We start from the raw sequence: 22,052 nt of genomic DNA, 5'->3' as shown, positions 1-22,052 counted from the left end.
TATTTGGGAAGCTGAGGCGGGAGAATTGCTGAAACCCGGGAGGCAGAGGTTGCAGTGAGCCAAGACTATGCCACTGCACTCCAGCCTAGGTGACAGAGCAAGACTCCGTCTCAAAAACAAACAAACAAACAAACAAAAAACAGATGCTAGCGAGGGTGTGGAGTAAAAAAGGAACGTTTGCTTATACATTGTCGGTGGAAGTATAAATTCAGACATTGTGGACGACAGTGTGGTGATTCTTGAAAGACCTGAAGACAGAACTACCATTTGACTCAGTAATCTTATGACTGGATATATACCCAAAGGACTATAAATTGTTCTATTATAAAGACACATGGATGTGTATGTTCATTGCAGCACTATTAATAACAAAGACATGGAATCAATCTAGATGCCCATCAATGATAGACTGGATAAACAAAATGTGGTACACATACACCATAGAATACTATGCAGCCATAAAACAGAACAAGATCATTTCCTTTGCAGGGACATGGATGGAGCTGGAGGTCATTATCCTTAACAAACTAATACAGAAAGAGAAAAACAAATACCACATATTACCTTATAAGTGGGAGCTAAATGATGAGAACACAGGGACCCACAGAGGGGAGCTACACAGCCTGAGGGGCCTACTTCAATGTAGAGGGTGGTAGGAAGGAGAAGATCAGGAAAAATTACTAACGGGTACTAGGTTTAATATCTGGATGATGAAATAGTTGGTACAACAATCCCCATGACACAAGTTTACCTATGTAACACACCTGCACATATACCCCTGAACTTAAAATAAAAGTTAAAACCAGGGCTTCCTGTTTGGTCTCTCTCCCACCCACTATGCTTTACAGTAAGTGGAACATTGGGCCCCAGGCTCTTTCCAACAGAGTTCTCTTCAATCAGACCCACGTGGGACAAATCTGATTACCCTCCCTCACAACCACAACCTGCTGTGTTTTGTTTAATGTCATCTCTCAACGTTTAGGACAAATCTAGCCTCATTATTATGGTACACAATGCCTGGGTTCTTCTTTTGCTTCTTGTCCACTTCCTGGGCCTTTCCTCTGTCTCACAACCTAGAGCAACTATAGGCTTTTTTCCATTCCTAGAGCACATGGATTTTGATGTCTCCTCATTTTCTGCCTAGAAGGCTGCCCTCACCCATTCATCTTTGCTTAGGACTTTCCTGACCCTTTGATGTAAGCAGGATCGCTATAATATTTGCTCCCATCACCCTGTATGTTTCCTTTATACTGATATCATAATATGTAGCTAACATGTTTGCAGCATTTTTTAAAATGTTTGCTCTGCCCTCTAGACCTGGGCTGCTCAGAGCATGATCTCCTGGACTGGCGTTAGTGGAGAGCTTTAAGGCAAGATAAATATAAGAATTGAGAGTAAGTGTTTCAAAATATCTGCAGCAATTTCACATTGCCAGACCATATAGATTTCTGATCAATGGGATTATTTCTGACCAGGGTATGGTACAGTTAATTGTGGATCACATATGCTCTAAGCTGTATGCTAGTCATATGCAGTAGAACCACATAGCAACAGGTGACACTTTAAGGTTAGTTTGTGCACTATAACCCAAGTGTGTGTAAAATTTTGAGAAAATATAAGCCTTCGGATGCTTCAAAAAAAAATTTTAGTTGCACTTTACTTTTTAATATGCCTGTTTTTCAAATTATAATTTAACGTTATTAGTTATACTAAGAGTAAGTTTAATGCTAATTAACATGGAGAGAAATAAGTTTCTCTGGGCTTGTTACAAGAAGGTGTGGATTCTCAACTACAGACACTTTAGGTTAAATAATGGAGAAGAAAAACAGTAGGGAAAAGCTAAAGACCAAAAAGAGTTCATACTTGTTTTACTTAGAAGTGTGTATCCTAGTATAATGAGATCAGTTTTCTAACCATAATTAATAATACTATGCTAAAACTATGGTGCATCATTTGTGGAGTTGCATTGTATAGTGAAGGGATGAAACAATTAACACCTATGTGGTATTTACATAAAAGATATAAATTTTCAAAACCACATTCTTTGTATAAGAGTATTGAATTGAAAAGCCTAGAGAAGCAGATGCTCAGCATTTCACATATGAATATTGGTGCTTTATATGTCTTATTGTAAAACAGCACTTTGGGTTGCTAAGACTAGAGAAAACATACAATTGCTGAGACAGTGACGTATGGTATTAAAGATATTTGATTGGAAATGCAGTATGAATCACTATTATGAAGTCAATCAAATACCACTTTGCAATAACACTGTATGCTCAGGAGCTGAGTGATGACATAGAAGACCAACTCATTGAACAATTAAAACTAGTAAAGTGTTTTTCATTGTGATTATACTAATGCACTAATACCACTGACATGGCAATTCTTTTAGTGTAGTCCACTTTCAATATTATATTGATATTATGTAACTTTTTTCTTCATTGCTCATGTAAACTGACTAGATCTGAACTCTATGATATGAACCGTCAACTGGTGTAGTTTAGAGATTACATCTCGTGTGCATGTTTCCGTGGTATAATATTTATCACAGAAAACATTCTTGAGTGGTTGCCCAGATATGGTGCTTTTTAAAAAATGCAAATCAACACAGTTTTCTTTATCAAAAAACTCGTGCATGGCATTAAATGTCAGCTTTAAAAAGTCGTTGATAGCATGGTAACATTCTGTGAATTAAGTAAATGCCAATACACTAAATTCAAGATTATTTTATGTATCAAGTAATAATATGGAAGCCGATTATAAAGTCACATTATTACATACAGAGCCATGAAATTCATGGAGAGCAAAAGTTCTGTGGAAAGCACTTCAATCACTGAACACACTTTTAATGTTTCACTTCTTAAGAAATCAGTTTGGTCCAACAATTTAAAGCTGTTCAGTGATAGCCAGGGTAACTTGTTTATCTGATATTTTGTATGTATTTAATGATGTTAATATTTCTAGGTATTGTAGAAATAAGACAAGTTTTTTTCAATGACAGAAAATGAAACTTTGAGAATTTATGGAATCTAGTTTTACAAGTTTTATAGCAAGCTAATAACAGTTACCAATGAGATAGGTGATAATGTTGTTATTGAACACCTGCAAAAGGTTATCACCAAACATTTAACCAAAGATTTAGAATTTTATTTTATTTTTTACCAAAACTGTTTCACACATAAGAAATGCATGGATCTGAACACCATTCTTATTGAAAGATAATTCAAAAGGATAAATTTATGGAACTAGCTACTGGTGGAATCACTGAAGACATGTTTTGAAAGTACATCATCACTTCATTTTTGGATATCAGTTAAAAATAAATATGGTGAGTTAGATGAAATTAATTTAAATGCTCTTGTTTTGTTTCTAACAATACAACTCTGCAGATTGTTTTGGGCACAATCAGTGTCACTAAAACAGGAATCTAGAAATAGTGCAGATAATTATGAATAAATGAATGTTGTGAATAAAACCTAACCTAGACATGTTAACAGGGAAGAAATGAAGTGTTTGCATTTATTCGTATCAAAATCTTTAAATGTGTTTATAGAGAGTAGTCTCAAAGTGTGCATATAAGTTTTCATTGCGTGAAATCACATGTCACTTATACATTTTGTTTAGCTGAGATTGCAGAAAGACAAATAGTATATTAGCAATTCTCAAAATTAATGGCTCTGTGTATACTTTTAATAAAAACATAGTATTTTGGAAATTATTTTCTTCATATACCGTATTTGTTCTCATTATATTTATAAAACTGGAGAGATATTCCTGATTCTAAAAAAAGGGTTTGCAGTTTATGTATCTTTGTTTAATTTTAGTTTTCTAGTAATTTATTTTGATCATATTTTTCCAACGTATTCATTCACAATGAATTAAAATGCTGGCTCTCTTCAATAAATACTACTTTTACCTTTTTAGTTTTAAAATAATTACAGATTCATTAGAAGTTGGGAAGATAGTACAGAGAAGTCCTATTTAACTTACATAGAGTTTCTTCCAAAGGTTACATCTTACAGAACTCTATATGATAAAAAAAACAGAACATTAACATGAATACAATGTGTGTATAGTGTGTTTTCATTTTATCACTATGTTAGATTGGTATGACGACCACTCCAATCAAGATAACGCAAAGATCTGTACAGTGCGACCTCTTTATAGTCTCATCTATCCCCTTCCACCTCTAAGATCCCTAAACCCTGGAGAACAAAAATTTGTTCTTCATGTCCATTGTTTTTTCATTTCAATAATGTTGTATTTTTAGTTTTTAAGGAACCTCTGTACAGTTTTCTGTAATAGAAATTCTTCAAAAAACTAATAATATGGCATTCTTGAAATGACAAAATTATAAAAAATGGAGAACAAATTTTACTAGTTGATCCAGAAATCCCACTTCTGGGTATATATTCTAAAGACTTGAATTCAGTATATCTAAAAGATATCTGCATTCCCATGTTCATCACAGTATTGTTTATAATAGACATGGACTTAACCTATGTCCATCAACAGATGAATGGATAAAGAAAACGTGGTATTTATCAACAATGGAATACTACTCAGCCTTGATGAAGGAAATTCTGTCATTTGCAACAACATAGGTGAACCTGGAAGACATCATGCAAAGTGAAATAAACCAAGTACAGAAGAGGAAAACTGCATGTTCTCACTTATATGCAAAACTAAAACAATCTAACTATAGAAGCAGAGAATAGAAGAGCAGTTACCAAAGCCTGGAGGTGAGGCAGGGGTGAGATTGAAAGGAAGAATGATGACATGTCAGTCAAAAGATCCAAGCTGTAGTTAAATAGGAGGAGTAAATAATGAGTATTTAAGATGCTAGATATATTAACTTATTTGATTCAATCATCTCACACTGCATATGATAGATACATACATGACTGTGTCTCCTATAATTATACATAATTATAATTCAAAAATAAAGCTATTAAAAAAGAAAATAATGTTGTATTAATAGAATATTGAAGTGTGTAATATTTTTAGATTTTTTTTTACTCAGAATAAATCCCTTGAGATCTTTTTAAGCACTGGAGGTTAGAATTCTAACATGCATTTTAGTAGAACGCAATTCAACTCATAACAATACAATCATGGCTGACATTGGTCTGTAATTTTCTTTTTTATTAAGGTATTTCTCACCTTTTCATGTAGTATTAGGCTGACCTTATACAATGATTGTCCCTCCTCCTCTTTTTTTTATGAAAATGTGTGTATAACCTTGATTTTATTTATTTAGTTTTAGACAGAATTTACCAGTACAACTATCTCAGCCTAGAACTTTCTTTATGGTGACAAATTTAATTTCCTTAATGGAGATTAGGATTATACAGATTTTCTTTCTTATTGTTAATTTTGATAAATTGTATTTTTTGAGAAAGTTGTCTCTTTTATTCTGTTAAGTTTGTTGGTATATCGTTCTTAATAACATTCTCTACTATTCTTTGATGTTTGTAGTATTTAATGTCTTTGATTACACTGCTATCATTAAAAGGTATTAACCCACTTTTCCAACCATGCTGTCATATGAATAGAACTTCCCCGTAAGAATTTCTTCATCATTCATTCTTTCAGTATATTCACTGAATACCCTGCAAATCCCAGGAAACAGAGGCTGAGACAGATTAGATGTACTTTCTGCCTTCACAGAACCAATGGTCTAGGGGATTATGTGGCTATTACATAAGAATTTGGAAGTATGTTTGGTATAATGACATGAAGACCATATGTTTCAAGAAAACTTTCATGAATCTAAAGGGTAAATAGAATTTAGTTAAACAAAGAGAAGAAGAAAGCACTGTCTAGTCAAAAAAAAAGCTAAAGAAAAATTTCAGAAGCAAGAAATGATGAAGTATTGTCCAAGAAGTTAAATTTAAAAATAAAAATAAAAAATTCAGCATTGCCAGATATAGAGTGCAAAGCGGGGAGATAACAATTAGAAATTATACTGAATAACTATGTGTGGCCAAAGGATACAGTGCTTGTAAGTGTTCATGAGATGCAACATTTTCCTAAATGGGATGGGAAAGTATTAAATTCTTTTTAGCACAAGGAAATAATTATAAGATTTTCATTTTTCAAATGTTACTGAGGACTCAACATATAGAAAGTATTGGCAAGAAAGCAGACCGTAAGCAAAGAGGTGAATTAAGAGTTTGTTCCAGTGACCTATGCAAAATATGATGGTGGCTTGACCAAGAGGTAACACTGCAGTTTTAGAAAAGGGGATGGAAACATCCACCAGAATTGACTCAACCTTGAGATTGATTGAAATTGTCAAGTAAGGGAGACAACGCAATCAAGAGTGACACGTAGATTTCTGGCTTAGGTAATTAGGTAGATGGGGTTGACATAAAATGGGATGAGAAACATACTGGGGGAAATGTTCTCCCAGGGAGAGTGTTATTTTTGAGCAAGACGAATTTGAAGGGGCTCTAGGCTACCTAGTAGAAAAATTAGGTAATATAATCCACTTACTTGAACTCCATTGAGTTTGAAATAGGTAACTTCATATTGATACCTATGTGCAGCACTTAGCTTTACGTGTGCTGGCAAAAATAAAGTGGGTATAACTGGTTTGGGGTTTTGCCAGAGTTCTTGGAAGAGGGGAATTCAGAAAGATCAAATACTCTCCAAGTAATTAAAGATTGGATCATGAAATCTAAGCTTGATGGGATAAAAAAATAAGGAGAAAAGAATAGTGGGTAAAGAAAAAGTAGAGAGATCCAATGAGATATAAGTTCAAGGGAAGTGGAGAAAGAGTTCCAGTGGAAGAACAGTAACAGAGTAACTTGAAAACAGGAAAATTGTAGTTTAAAATGGAATGTATTTGTCTGGAACTTCTGACGCTATCCTGGATGGGTGATGAAATTTTGAATGATGAGAGAGGAAAAGACAAATGTGTAGAGGAAGAAGAGCAGACATGAGAGCCTTGAGTGAGACTCTTAGAACTTCCTACAATGTCTTTGTAATTGGACTCATGTGTCATCTCCTCTATGAAACTGCAGGTCGCTTAATGTCCAGGCCTGTAACTTCCTCTCCCCTCAACCAACAGAAGAGCCCACTAGCATGCTGTCATGTGTAAAATAAGGACTCTGTAACTAAATTTTGTATCAATAGATGAATGTGGTGATTTGTCTAAAAGTCAGATTATAAAATTACTCAATAACCACCACAGAGCAAGTAGTTCCAAAATGATATCATTCCCAGGATTTTATAGAACATCATTGATTATCTCATAGCCAGAAAAATTCCAAATCTTTTCATTGCTTGCTATCTTCTTGAATTGCCTACTAAATCCTACTGATGAAGTCCTCATAGAGAAGTAATTCTACAGTAGTGTGATAACCAGGCATTAAAGTCTTAAGGGAAGAAAAAAAAAGATTTCCTATAGCTATATACAAAATTTTAGAAATAAAGCAGTAGAAAGCATTAGCACAGGCCTAGGACAACTCTAAGCATGAAATAAAACCTTATATTTTCATTTTCATTTTTATTTTCATAGCGAGTAACAGAAGGGCACCTCTTCTCCTTGGGAATCAGCTTCAAAGGGTGAACAATACTGTCTTTACTTAACAAATAGCCTTTTTAAAAAACAGCCTTGAGAGTATCATGCAAACTGACTTTTTAATGATTTTGGGCAACATGTTTACATTTTAAACTTTTGAGGTTTGCATTTTTCTTTTTTTTCAAAGCTCGTCTGTAACTGGTTGGATTTGTATTTATGGGGCTCTGTAGCAATCCAAAGTTTCTATCCTTTAGTTGATCCTTTCCCATGGAGGTTTATGTTCACAGAGTTTAAAAAAAATCTTAAAAGTAAAGATAATATTTTGGAATCATTATGTGATGTTTCTAAATATGTTCTTCTCTGTCGATATCCCTGTAATTTTTGCAAGATCTTTGATACTACACAACGAAGAAAAAAAGAAATCTTAATCAATGAAATGTCAAGTCCTTAATATATCTCCCATAATACTTCCTTTCTGAGTATTTTATTTTAGCTTCAAATGTGTATTTTCCTCTTAAGTTAATTACTCTAATCTTTACTGATTCCCTACTATATACCAGTTACTTCACATAACATTAATAATTAAAAAGAGAAATAGTATCAATAACAGTCTCTAACTTGAAGTGTTTATGGTCAGTTGTAGTGAAAACAAACATGAAAACTGATAATACGAAGTTTAGGACACACTGTTGTGACTATCAGACAAAAGTCTGGTGAGGTTGAGGATATAATAACATATAGAAGAATACACTGATCATCATTCAGCTTGTTTTATTTGAGTAAGCTGAACTGCTTTACTTTTGTCCAATGCAGAATTTTTTAACATTGCATTTATTTGCTTAACACAAAAGAGTTACTCTATACAAGTTTTGTAATCCATGATTTCTTCTTGAAATCTTTCAGGATTAAATCAAAATATGGCTTCAGGGTTACAATAGTAACTTAAAAGCATAAAAGCCAAATATTTACCAGAACTGTAAAACTGTAAAACTAAAGTGTGAAACACTTCAGTTTAAAACTATTCACGTTATTTCTAGCTTGAAAGTGCTAGAAATACATCAAAATTGGCCTTTATTAATTGAGAAGTTCATTTTATATGTTAGTGACATTTCTCCAGGTTAATGTATTTATTTGCAAGAAAATGTGGGTGCTTTATAAGAAAATATTTGCTTAATTTAGGTGAACTATTTTTTCTTATTTTGTTTCTAAGATTTTGTGGAAAGAGAAAAATCTCATATTCTGTTTCTCATTGGTATAAGTGTGCCCCATGGAGCATTGACTCATTCACATTTCACATCGAGGATGTGTCATTTGGTCAGTCTGGGCAGCCAGAAGAAGCAGATAACCTTCACATGGTCCAGTGTGACCATGTGAGGCTGCCAAACTTCTACTGGTGGTAGAGTAGGGAGAGTAGTCTGGACCTGGGAAGTCCCTGAGTTATCGTTATGTCTGTCCCTTAGAAAATAGGCAAGGGCCAAGATCAAAGACAGGATGAATACATAAGCTGGTAGGTCTGGGAGGATTTTATATGATGCGTAACTAAGTCTACAACACTGTCATTTTTTATTGTTTTTAAAAAACCTTGATACCCTTTTTCACATGGAGTTAGTGGTTTTGTTCTTCAGCTACTTGCACTGAGGCTATAAACTTGTTCAGACTTTACCTTCTGTCTCACAAAACCAGCTATATTGATCATGGTGGCAATTGCTGATCATGCTCAGTCTGTCAACTGGTTGGAATTTGTAATTTATGGCTCTGTAGCAATCCAAAGTTCCTTATCCTTAAGTGATCCCATTTAGAAATAAAGCAGTAGAAAGCATTAGCACAGGCCTAGGATCAAAGACAACCCCCTAGATGTCAGTGGAGAGTAAAATTTATTCTTGCTCCATCAAGTTCAGTGCAGATATAGTCAGCCTTCAGCGGTGCTCTTCCCTGTGGTGAGCCAAAGCTCCAAGCTCCTCTTAGGTAGTATCTTCCACTGTTGCTAAGTATTTCAGAGTCATCTGGAGTCCTGGAGTCTTCTACAAATCCTCTGCATTTGGATATCGAACAAGAGAAGAAGGATCTTTAATGAAATAACTTACCATTTTTTCTACCAACATCCCATCAGCCAAAACTACTCTCTCCCCACTCCTTCAACACTCTGGAATATAAAACAGATTTAATGAGTAACCACCACTCTATTAGGTGCACGTTGAACTTAGTTCTTTCAAAGAGAAACGGGAATGGGACTGTAGCCACCTCAAGAAAGGATACTGGCAAAAGAGACATTTGGCATTCCTATTTTATTGCCACAATATGCGAATTTTGTCTATATTAAGGAAAAGGCATGCTGTGTATCTATCAAGGTATATTGTGCTTGGAGATATGTAATACTCTTTGGAAGATTTTACCCTTCTTCACTATTAAGGGAAGGGGATTTTCCAGTCGTTGTAAACTGATATTTTGTGATGTTTAATACCATCCCATAAAAATAATGTCAAGGGAAACAATAGCGGTAAGAAATTGATCAAATGCCTCATCTTAGCTCATTCTTCAAAAGGCATATTAGTCGAGCTGGACTTCCATGAAGTTAATAAAAGTGGTAAATATCCAACTAACATTTTGTAAGCTGAGAAAAAATTTCTCCAAAAGTAAAATACAGGTCATTGTGTGGTAAAAGAAAATACTCATGCTAGCAGAGTACTTAATATAGTAGTTTTATATGGAAAACATGATGTCTTTACTAGGTGTAGTTAGTGCTTAGCACATCATGTTATGAATGCATGTCTGCTAAACAGTGCATTTCTGGCTATCTATGAATATCTGCTTTTGCTTATATGACCTGAATATTAATGGCCGACTTTCCTATAGAATGAACATGATTAATGAGACTCTTGACTAAGCTGGGGATCTAAATATTTAAGGCCACTTTTGTAACGTTCACTTAGCTCTGATGTCAATTACTGTATTTCCAAAAGGGGACTCACCAATTGCTGATTACATCAATATTCATATAATCCGATGACAAATACTCAGGTTTTATGAAAGATGGCATCTTCCAAAATGGCCTGTCCTTCATGCCCTTGTTAATGTGGTCTTGATTCTCCTTCCATTGCCCACGGTGATGTGCTGCCATCCCCAACCCCACCTGTTGCAGCAGAGTTGATTTTTGTGACTACTTCAACCAATAGAATAAGCTAAAATGACGCCATGACATTTCCAAGGTCTGGTTATAAAAAATGCTAGCCATTTTCACTTTGTTCTCTGAGGACGTTTGCTGTCAGCCATCACACTAGAAAGAAGTCCAAATCTTTCTCTCCAGAAGCACTTCCTCTAGATGTCAGTGGAGAGTACAATTTATCCTTACTCCATCAAGTTCAATGCAGATATTCAGCCTTCAGAGTGTTCTTCCCAATCATGAGCCAGGGGTGTAGGTCCCTCTAAATAGACTTCTAAGTAAAAATACTTCTAAATAAACTAACATGTTTTGCCCATTTTTAAATTGGGGTTTTAGAAAAGCTATTACTGAGTTTACAACTATTATTAAGACATGAATTAGACAAGAAGAGGCCACTTTGGGAGTTCTAATCCACACGTCGGTTTAGGTTTCAGCCAAAAACCTGCATCAACAACCACACATGTGAGCAAAGATGCCTTCTGAAGATTCCAGCCTCCAGCCAGCAAGCCTTTCCAAGTATAACCCTAGGTATTGTGGAACAGAGGCAAGCCATGCTGAACCTCAGAATCCATGACAGTCATTTACTAGAATCCAATACTAGTAAAATAGTATTTTTTTTTTGAAATACTAGATTTGAGATAATTTGTAATGTAGCCATAGTAACTGAAACATTCTTTATTCAAACATAACTAGATCCCAACTTTCCATTAAACTTTTTCATTAGTGTTTTTCCTAACTTGACCAGTATTTACATACATACTTTATCTTCAATTGTTCCAGTTGACTTGACTTCTACCAACTATATAGCACAGAAAATTATCCTTTAAAATTATAAACATACATTCAGTCTTCAGTTTGACCTTGGTTTTCTTTCTGAATATTTTTGACTTAACTGCTTTTACATGTTTGATTATACAATACACTAAATTATGTAAGAGTAAAGTTATTATTGATAATTTTTAAACTAATAGGTTCAGTTCAGGGTCATAGCACTAATAGTCTCAGGGCATAGCATAGGATTTACACATGGTAAATGGTCAATAAACATTGCATGAATAAAATGCATGTACAGACACTTTTAATCTGTTTTGAAAATTTAGTTAGAATACTGTAAAACTACGTAATATTCACTGTTATTTCTAAATGCAGATTTGAGATTTAGATTATTTGTGCTTTTTATACTCTTATTCATTTGACCATTTAAATATTTGACTAAGAAATTGAATAAATTTATATTACTGTCTCATCCTATATTATAAAAACTGTAACTTATTATTATTGTAAGTTACTATTCACTTATTAAAACTGTTTCTCTCATTTCAATAATGGTGATGATGATAACAATGGCAGCTAGTGTTGCTTGGACACTTACTTGTGCCAGAAACTGTCTTAAGTTCTTCTTGTGCTACTAAATAAATTATTTGTATTGGGATATAATTTACTCATAGACAAATTTATTCCTTTTGGTTGTACAGTTCTATGCATTGTGATAAATGCATGTAGTCAAGAAATGGTCATTACATTTAAGATATAGAACATTTCCATCATCTAAAAAATTCCCTCATGCAATTTTGTGGTCAATTCTTTCTCCCATATCCAGCCCTTAACAAACAATGGTCTATTTTCTGTCCATATAGTTTTGCCTTTTCCAAAATGTCATATGAGTGAAATCATACTGTATGTACTACCATTTGCTTCTGATTTATTTCAATTAGTCTAATACATTTGTGAATCATTAATGTTGCTGCATTGCTGCTTCTTATTCCATTGTATAGATGTACCATAATTTGTATAAATCTTTTCCTTATTGATGGACATTTGGCTTTAATTTGGGTAATTAGGAGCAAAACTGGTATAAGCATGGGTATATAGATATTTATACAAACATATGCTTTCAATTCTCTTTTACATCTACCTAGGAGTAGGATTGCTGTGTTGTATGCTGAATGGATGTTTAATTTTATGAGAAAGCACCAAAATATTTTCAAAAGTAGCTGCGTCATTTTCAAAATTGGCTGTGTTATTTTGCATTACCACTAGCATTGTGTGAGATTTCCGATTGATCTGCATGCTCACCGCAACTCGATACTGCCAGTTTTGTTTTAAAGCCATTCTAACAGATGTTTGCTACCTCATTGTGGTCTTAATTTGCATTCCCTAAATTAAAATGATGTATGGTATCATTTCATATGTTAATGTGCGTCCACGTATTTCCTTGGATAAAGCTTTATATTTTGCCCATTTTTAATTTTTTTATTGAGTTGTGAAATTTTAAATATATTTTAATAACAAACTTTCATTATATATATGTTTTGAAATATTTTTTCCAAGACTGTGACCTTTTCTTTGATTTTTTTAACAGTGTCATTCAAAGAGCAAATTGTTCTTTGTTTTTTTTTTTTAAATTAATTTTGTTGGATGCCAATATATTTAATTTTCCTTTTATGATCCATGTTGCTGGATGTTGAGTCTAAGCTTAACCCAAGGTTATCTCCTGGGTTTTTTTTTTTCTGGACATTTCCTTGGAGATGTTTTACAATTTCTACATGTGGTGCAAGGTGTGATTCACGTTTATTTTGTATATAGATGTACAATTTTGTGAAAAACCATGTTGAATTATTTCATCTACATAATTCTAGATTTTATAATCCTAAAATATGAGATTAATTAAATAACCCAGAAGTACTAATTGTACACCTTTAAGATATACAATTTTTTTTTTTTTTTTTTTGACACAGGGTCTCCCTCTGTCCCCAGACTAGAGTGCAGTGGCAAGATCTCGGCTCACTGAAACCTCTGCCTCCTGGGTTCAAGCCATCCTTCTGCCTCAGCCTCCCAAGTAGCTGGGATTACAGGCATGTGCTACCATGCCCAGCTAATTTTTGGTAGAGACAGGTTTCACCATGTTGGCCAGGATGGTCTCAATCTCCTGACCTCGTGACCTGCCCGCCTCTGCCTCTCAAAGTTTTTGGATTACAGGCGTGAGCCACCACGTCCGGCCAAATATATACAATTTTTTATTTGTCAATTCTACCTTGATACAGCTGAAAAAAAGAAAAACCCATTTACTTGCTCCATTGGCTGACAGTTGTTGGCACGTCGTGGAATATAATATGTGATAAGACCAATAGACTTTGTGGTTATATTCTCCTTCTTTTATGTTAATTTGTGTAAAATGATTACCTTTATCTGAAGAGATTGTAAGCAGAATCCTGTGTGATGGCTCAAATATTTAGTAAACTTTGTGGTGGTATAACTGGCTTAGGTCTTGAGGTTGGGAAAAGGAAACCAATAACTAAAATATGTGCCAGTTATAATCGAGGTGAATCGTGTCCCTTTTAGAGCAGAAGTTCAAGGGTAGCAACTTGCTACTAAATGCCTGGTGGGTTATCTTAAGGTGTCATATTAGAGACTGACAGTTGATCTCAGTTGCTAAGGCATTGGGCATTTTACTAGAGAAGTAGCCAGATCAACCTTACTGAGTGGGATTCCATGCTGTCAGGCCCTGCATGGCTCCAGCTCTACTACCAAGGCTACTCTGTGCTTGAGGCTATGCTGCAGCAAAAGGGTGTCTGAGCATAGATGTGATGCTGGCTGATGTCAATAAGCTGCTGTTAAATCTGCACTGTTAGTGCCTCTTGTTTGTGAATGTTCCTTGGTAGGCATTAAAATGTCATACATAGATCTTCATACTTTGTTCTCATTACTCTAAAGTTCATCTGCATGTCCCAGTTCTTCCTATCTTTTTCCTTCAAGGCTCTATCAAACCAATCAAACCATTAGCTTCTGTAAATGTGTCTGTACATACTCCTACCGTGGACTTTCTATTTCCATGCAAAGTGGATGACAAGTTATACCACTCTAAGATCGGTAAATGTATAATCACCAGTCGTTTTGCAACATCTATGAGTGGCACTGTTGTACAGCAACTGATCTTCAGTTTGAACTCACTTACAAAGGTGAGGCCCTTGGGAAACAAACTCAGCCTTTTTCCTCCTCTGTCACGTGGCCATAAGAAATTTCCCCCACACCAAAAGAGAGATGCTAGGTGCAACAAGGAAGAATGAAATGGTCTGGGAGACCTGCTGTGTAGATTAATTTCACCCTCTGAGATTCTTCGTGCCTGATCCCATATATATTGCTTTCTTCTTAAAATGCATTGCTGCTAGGCCTTCTTGACCTTGGAGCTTGTGAAAATAACACGTATACAGTGCAAGATGGGTAGTTCTGGTCACAAGGTCACCTGATGTGCCGGGTTCAGCTGCTCGGTCTCTACCAGAGCCCTTTTACATGCTAGGAAATGCTTTCTGAATGCAGATACAGATAGTATGACTTAGATATGGAATCCCAGGGTTCTCTCTTATTGTTCTGAGACTAAGGCTTGTCACAAATGTAAGGGAAGAAAAATAATTTTTCTTCTACCCTCATAAATTCTTAGTTAAAAAGGACCACTGTAACAAAGAGCAGATTAACAAAAGGAAAACAAACAGAAGTTCATTAGCGTGTATATTTCATATAGATGTGTGAGACACCAGGGAATGTGTAGTTTTGAAAAAGGTGGTTTTGAATTTCTATTTGCATATCCAGCATCTTAAAAAATAAAACAGTAAATTTTTACATAAGTACTAAGACAAAGGAAAAGGACTTTGAGACTCTAGAAGCAGCAACTTGTGGGAAGGCAAATAAACAGCGGACAAAAGCTAATTATCGCATGTTGTTCCTGTTGGTCCATATCTCCATGCACAGCAGAAACAGTGAAATCGCAAGCATGCATCTTCTCAGTGAGTCAGTCCACCTCCCTTCGGGTATTGATGAAGATGACTGCCTGGGTGATGGTCAGGGTTTCATACAAGTCACATAGTATGTCCAGCTTCCATTTCTCTCGTTCCACGTTGATGTAGAATTGGTGGATACTCTCCTGGGTCAACTCTTCCTTCTTGACAAGAATCCAAATGGGGTCCCTCATGAACTTCTTGGTCACCTCAAGCACATAAGAAGGCATTGTAGCTGACGGCAAAACAACCTGGGTATTGCTGTTAAACTTTTGGAGTTTGTCAATAGGTCTGGTCCCTGAATCCATGGCTTAACATTTCAACAGCTTTGTCTACTACAAACATTTTGATGTATTTGGGAGACAGGTATCTCTGGTTAACCATATCAAACATGTGTGCAGGGGTATGCACGATGACATGGGGAGCTTCCATCTGCAATTTCAGTACCTCGGTACGCACATTGGTGCCCCCAATAGAGGCTTGACAGGAGGTACTCATGTAGCCTCCAGGTGTTATGACCACCTTCTGTATCTGCTGAGCCAATTCTCTATTGGGTGCTAGGACCAAGGTCTGGGTGGCTGTTAGATCTAATTCAATCTGCTGCAGAATCAATATGGCAGATGTGGCCATTTCTCCAGTCCCGGATTGGACTTGAGTGATCACATCATAACCCTTGACACAAGGTAGAATGGCTCGCTGCTGGATGGCAGAGGGCTTCTCAAAACCATAGGCATAGATGCCATGAAGGAGAAACTCCTAGAGGTTCATGTCAACAAATCTGTCAACAATCTCATTCCAGTTACTCTCAATGATGCCTTTGGGCTCCATTCCATCAGGGCCATTGTCTCAGGATTGAGAATCCTGACTCACACCTGTAATCCCAGCACTTTCAGAGGCCTAGGCAGGTGGATCACTTGAGGTCAGGAGCTCAAGACCAGCCTGGCCAACATGCTGAAAACCTGTCTCTACTAAAAATGCAAAAATTAGCTGAGCTGGGTGACACATGCCTGTAGTCTCAGCTACTCAGGAGGCTGAGGCAGGAGAATCGCTTGAATATTTAAACCTGGGAGGTGGAGGTAGCAATGAGCTGAGATCGTGCCACTACACTCCAGCCTAGGTGACAGAGTGAGATTCTGTCTCCAAAAAAAAAAAAAAAAAAAAGGCTAATTAGTAAACCATGTTAGTGTAGATTCTTCTGGTACCACGTACAAGCCAATAAAGGTCTAAAGTTGTCTTTAGTGAACTTTACCTCTGTTCTCCCTGGTAGAAGAGTGACATTATACCTTTTGTCTTTGTGAATCTATGTCCTACTTTTATGCACGTAGAAAAGGGCAGAAATCTTTCCTGCAACTACTTCTTCATTGCCTTTAGCTCAACAATCCTTCATATTCTGGAGTAGCATATTCTAATCTCTCACACCACTAAAGATACCTCAAATGCATGACTCTGTAGGTATTATGGCTCAGGTGCCATGGCTGCTTTCATTGTAACCTGAACCTGATAGGGATTCATTCCTTCTCCAGGCCCCATTTAAAGCGGGGAGACTTGCATGTTACTCAGGAAATGGGTTGGAATTATTTTCTTAAATGTGGAATATGTTGCCTCCAGAGACCAGGGAGGCCTACCAGTCACACGCAGGAATCAAAAGAATGCATGCACCAAGCTTCATGACCTTGAGATTATAGTCTATTCATGTTTTCCAGGATCCCTCGAGATTGCATAGAATAATTTTTCCAGGATTCCTTTAGATTTTATAGAAGACAAATTGGTGGCATGAATACATTGAGAAAAAACATAACTACATCATTTAAGTTCTTTAAGAGTCTTTCTTTAAGACTGACAGTAATACATGTTGTTCTCCTTAAGATGTAATATTGCTTTTTATTCACTCTCTTGGTGAGGCAGGAATAGTTGGGCAGTTTCAAGGCTTCCACTTGAGTGTCCTCACTGTGCTAGGTCTTACCTTACAGGAGAAGTAACATTGATGATCATGCCAAAGGCCAATATGATCATTTCAATTAAACATGCTTGGACCTAAAGAAATAGCCCTCAAGGGGGTCCATTTACCCAATGAATTTACTGTGACTCACAAATGGGCCAGCACTCTATCATTTCTCCTGGAACGGGAGAGTGTGATGAAATTTCAGGACCCTAGAATCAAGGTCAAAGTCTTCTATATCAGTGATTAAAAGAGTTTTTCTTAAAATTGGCCAGACAGCAAATATATTAGGATTTGAGAGACAGAGTTTTTGCATCTCAAGTATTCAACTCTACTGTTGTAATGTGACAGCAACCATAGATAATGTGTAAGCAAGTGGATATGGCTGAGCTCCCAGTGCAGGGGCATTAGCTGGCCTTCATGTGGGAAGAGTGTAGCATTTCTGCAGGCCCAGAGTGTTCGGAAAAATCTGGGGACTCACAATTTTCAAGGCATTGGCCCTTCTATCCCCATATCAACTTGTAAAGTCTTCCTCCTCTTGAATAAGGACACTGACATGACTTCACAGACTTGCTGATTTTGAGAATTCAACCTTTCTTTTATTTGTATTTTATTTTATATTTGAGAAAGAGTCTCACTCCATCACCCAGGCTGGAGTACAATGGCATGTTATCCATTCACTTCAACCTCCACCTCCCAGGTTCAAGCAATTCTTGTGCCTCAGCCTTCTGAGTAGCTGAAATGACAGGCCCACACCACTGCACCTGGATACAGCCTTCCTTTTAGCTCTGCTATTCTTATAATGAAATTGTGGGCTTTATCCTCAACTATTTCTGCCTTATGACTCTAGGAAATGAGGATCTCTTTATGTGCTGTTAAAATGCCTTATGACTCTCACACTTAGCTATAAATGAATGAATTAATCACATTCAGCTTTTGTTTTCATTTTCTAAAATATTGAGTGTCCAGCAAAAATCAATCCATTTTATGAGCCTTATAGTTATTACCTTCTGTGAACTTTGAAATCATGCTGCACTCATTCATGCACTTCCTTCCATCAATGAAAGTTTAACAATTGCACTAGTACTTCCTACTGGGAGCTATCTGTGCTCCACCTATCAGCCATCTGGCCAATTATACAGATGCGAATTTCTCTTTATAGTCTCTTTTTTAAGTCTACTCTTGGCATCTAAGTTTGTCTTCCTGTGTTCTAGAAATCATATGCAAAAATAGAGATTTGCATTTACTTGGTGTATATAAGGGAGTGCTCTCAAGAACAACACCTGGAAGGAAGTGGAAGGAGTAGGATTAGTCAGAGTTGAACTGTGTGTGATGCTCCTGCAGCAGAAGCCTTGGTCAGCCCATGAGGAATTCTGAACCTTGCGATGACCCTTCAGATATGTCCTTTTGTACTTCTAAATTGAGCAGTCAATGAATATGTGCTTTCTCCAGCATTAGGGGAAGCAAGGTGGCTTTGCTTGGCTGAGGACAATAAGGTTGCCTGCTACTAGGTTTCTCATTCTCTGTCATGCTAGTATGAACTTTTGCACATGGCGTTGGCACTAGTAAGGTTTTAAAAGAATGGGCAGAATTAGATGAGACCTCTTCAGGTCTTAACTTGAAATTGGGCTAGCATCACATCTGCTGCATTCTATAGGACAGAGCAAGTCACAAGGCCAGTACATTTTTGAGAACTGGGTCAAGACTCCACCACACACTTGCAGGTGTGAGAGGTTGCATTATGAAAACTCACATTCAAAGGGTATGTGTACCACAAAGGAAGTAATTGGAGAAACTTTTATAATTAATCCACTATGTATAGAACTAAGATTTCAACTAATTATTATTTTTTCTTCCTATACATTTCATAGCTTGTTCAATCTCTAAATTTTAGGATTTTGAAATAAAACTCCTTACTAATATTTGGGGCTTCCTATTTTTTTTTCTCCCTTTTTCAAAACCAAACCAAAACATTCAAGGCTGTTCAAAGAAAAATATAATACATCTTTGCAAGATTGAATAGTTGAGCCAATAATACAAGACTCACTTTTCGTTTTCCTTGTTAAATGTATTTTACTTGATTGCCAACCACCAAAATAAACACTGGCGCAACTGCAGGATTTTGAATTCTTTCAAATAGGAACTGGAAGTAGCAGAAATAGAATTGAGGGAATGCAAGGTCAGCACGTGATTTGTGCTTATAAAGCTGCTCTGACTACTGTCCCCACTGATTTATACTTGTCACATACTGAGGGCTCAGTTGTGGCGCCAACTTTCTTTCATTATTATCTTTATTTTAAAGTGATTTGTGTGGCGGATTTAAAAAATGCATTGCAGGAAGTCAAAAATTCTAAGTAATCTTAGTGTAATTTTGGAAACAAATATGAAGAATAGAGCAAGGAAAAGTTTGGCACTTGACTTCTAAGTATGGGAGATAAGATAATCTAAACAAAGAATATATCTAATGTGCTTACGAAATAATATGTGTGGCAGGAATATATATATTACTACTTTTTCCTTATACACAGATATCATTATGTAGAATATATCCAAGATCATCGATGGCCACAAGGCTAGGCTAAGTATGGTGATTATTATGTTTGTATTCTCTATTTATGTCTTATTCTTCAGTTTACTTAATAAAGCTCAGAACTTTTAAATTGTTGCTAATAGCAGACCAATTTTTTTGACGTTGAAATCTCTCAGCTTTATAGCTTTATAAAACTTTATAGGCTTATCTCTGTAAATGGCAGCTGTTTCACATTCTTGGAATTTCAGCTTATGGAGGTCAATGTTAAGAACCAATTCCAACTGTCTGAAATTACTCAATCTATGTTAGAATAAGAGAGATCTGAAAAATAGTTGACAGGTTAATTGCCTAGATTTCGTTGTAGAAATCAGTCTACAAAAGTCCTATTGCTGACATGACAGCTTCATTATTATTTGTGTTTGTGAGGTTTTTACTCATTTATGTAGAGGAAGATGATGTTTAAGGACAGTAGCTGTCTCCATGTGCTCTTTGTTGGAGCTGGGTATTTCTTATCAGTGTGAGGTTGATTGTGAAGACATATTTGAGAGAGAAAGCACAGGAAAACAAGCTCTTGACTGCCTTATCTTTCAGTGAGATCATGCCTCATAGAATATGTTGAGTCATTTCAACATCTTTAAGGGTTACCATTTGAGTGGTGATTCTAAGCATTGACTTGAGGTCAACTGGCTATAGGGGTAAAAAAAGTTTCAAAAAGCAATATATGTAATAGTTTAGATAAATTATTAAGTGATGATGGACACAGAGTTCTACAGTTCTGAGTTTATCATAAAATATTCTAATAGGAAAAGTCTTCCCATTATCTGTGATGTTACCCAGGTCCATACCTAATGAGAATAATAATATTTTTCATTGTATAGAAGTTTTGTTATTCAACACTATTTTTATCTTTCTTATCTGTTTTGTTACACACAACAACCCAGTGAGATAGTTAAAGGGAATTTCCTCATCCTTTATAGATGAAGAAAGTAGAGGTGTGGACTTTCAAAATACCCTCCATACCTGACATTCTTGAATTGGTAAGATTCTATCACAATTATATTGGCCCAAAAAAGGACAATGTGTTATTCCATACAAGGGGAGACAGAAAAGAAAGAAATAAATGCATAAATAAGATACTTTTAAGTAGTGGTACATATTATGATAAAAATGAAAGAGGGTAATTTAACCAAAAAGTAATCATTGGACACCTCCAAACTATGTAAATAAAGCTGGCTATAGGAGGGACTTAAATTTAAACTGATATTTTAATTTTATCATGGAATTATCCATGTGGAGATGACAAGAGAAATCAACCACTGCAAAACCGACCTGATACACTCAATAACCTGGAAAAAGGTCAATGTGGCTGCAGTGAGCAAAGTAAAAGTGATATAATGTGTAATCAGAGAGGCAGGTAGGGGCCAGATCCTTTAGAGGCTGGTCATCATAAGAAGTGTGTATTATAAGTGAAATAGAAAGCTATTGAAGGTTCTAAGCAAGAAGACATCATTATCAATTTTGAATTTTTGGAAAATCATGCTATTTGGATTTTGGAGCAGGAAGTCCAGTAAGGATCTATGCATAAACAAAACAGAGACCCAGACTTGTGCTACAGTAGTGATAGTGGGGAGTAGTGAACTGTTAGCATATATATTGTAGTAAAAGTGCCTGCAGATTTGCCTACAGATTAAAAGTGAGAATGAAGAGAAAAAAGGAATGAGGATTAATGACATCTAAGCATTTGGATAAATAACTGGGCAGATGATGATAACATTTATCAAGACAGGGGGAAATGGCTGAGTAGGTGACAAGGTCAAGTTGATATGCTTATTAGAATTAAGTCAAAGTGCCACATAAGTAGGTGATGTACATTTCTGAAGTTCAGGCAAGAGGTTGTTATTAATGAGGGTCTCATTGGTGGATTGCATTTAAGACATGAGACATGAGATAAATGAGACTAGCCAGAGAAAGAGAGTACAGACAGAGAAGAGACACTGGGACACGGAGCCCCTCAGAATTTAGAGTTCCTACTGCTCTAATTTTTTCAACTTTTATTAATGGCTGTAATCCTAACAACTTATAGTAAAGTTATTTCATACTCCATGTGTATAGAATCCAAA

At 35.9% G+C, this 22,052-nt stretch overlaps 1 pseudogene; it reads right to left on the bottom strand.

The window, feature by feature from the left end:
* Window positions 1-9,388: 9,388 nt before the first annotated feature.
* LOC108517865 (eukaryotic initiation factor 4A-I pseudogene) lies at window positions 9,389-20,959 on the bottom strand (annotated as a pseudogene).
* Between the last annotated feature and the right edge of the window lie 1,093 nt (window positions 20,960-22,052).

This window comes from Rhinopithecus bieti, unplaced genomic scaffold (assembly GCF_001698545.2).
Source record: "Rhinopithecus bieti isolate Rb0 unplaced genomic scaffold, ASM169854v2 scaffold_1295, whole genome shotgun sequence".
In the NCBI taxonomy this organism is placed as follows: Eukaryota; Metazoa; Chordata; class Mammalia; order Primates; family Cercopithecidae; genus Rhinopithecus; species Rhinopithecus bieti.
This window is presented reverse-complemented; position numbering and strand designations above follow the sequence as displayed.